Source organism: Nicotiana tabacum, chromosome 18 (assembly GCF_000715075.1).
Source record: "Nicotiana tabacum cultivar K326 chromosome 18, ASM71507v2, whole genome shotgun sequence".
Classification (NCBI taxonomy): domain Eukaryota; kingdom Viridiplantae; phylum Streptophyta; class Magnoliopsida; order Solanales; family Solanaceae; genus Nicotiana; species Nicotiana tabacum.
In genome coordinates, this window is record NC_134097.1 from 71,118,125 (window position 1) to 71,119,283 (window position 1,159).

Genomic DNA, 1,159 nt, shown 5'->3' on the forward strand with positions numbered 1-1,159 from the left:
TCTATTCGACTGTTTTCAGTTGTGTTGCTTACGTCTTCTGTTCTCTTTTTTGGTTGGCTCTAAAATCTTCATTATTGATGGATACGCTTCTATTCAATTTCAGAACCTGTATGATTTATTAAGGTCTCTTTTATTTTTGTTTAACTGAAGGTTTGAATCTGAATCATTCAAATTTTAGCCCATTAAGTATATTTGTGTTTTCCCTTTACTTACTACCTATTTATGAAAGGTCTGATTTCTGTGATCTTGTAGGGAGTTCTAAAATTATATAAGATGTTATTTATTTAAGGGGGAATTACACATAAATATAACCCACACGCATACGTTGCAACTAAGTGACCTAATATTTAATTTTGCAAAGCTATAGTCCAAAAATAATAGGTTAAGATTTAACATCCAACTCCAAATAAGTTTCCGAAATTACTATTAATTTTTTTTTTATTTAAAAAATGCTCAAGCTAATAATCTAATCTTTGAATTAGTGATTGTGACTAAAATATTAGTTCAACAACCAAATCCATTTGGGTGGCAAAAATTAGATTTTTAGTATAATCAACCATTGTTTAACAAGCCTAAATAAGTGGGTTTAGATTTCGAATTTGGTTTTATGAGAAACTTGGAGTGGATGTTGTTTAGACTTATCAGAAATAGTATAAGGTGGTTGCATACAAAATTTAAAGTCATTTAATAGAGATTTAGACTGATTTTAAACAGAATTGTAACTAAAATCGTGAAAGAAGTTTGTCTACAGATGCTTGTATAAAGGTGTATAAAAGTGTATAAGAGGTGTTTATACACTCATATACAATACTATACATTATTATATAAAAACTCACTTTGTCTTCTTCCTTGTGTCTTTTTGAAATTTAACTCGAATCTTGCTCAAATCACTTCAAATTTAATTTTGAACTCCTCTTGATGTTCAAAATCAACTGGAACAACACCTTATCTAAACAACTAACAAACTTGAAAAATCCTATTTCCGAAAGCGAAACTTTGAACGACCTTCAAGGGTGGACTTCTATTCTTCAATTTTATTACTACAACCATGTCCTGATTCAACCTATAAACACGAATGACCCACCTTTTCAGAATAGATATCTTATTGAAACTGCTCGTACCCTACTCATACAGTCTCATGTTCCGTTGCGTTTTTGGA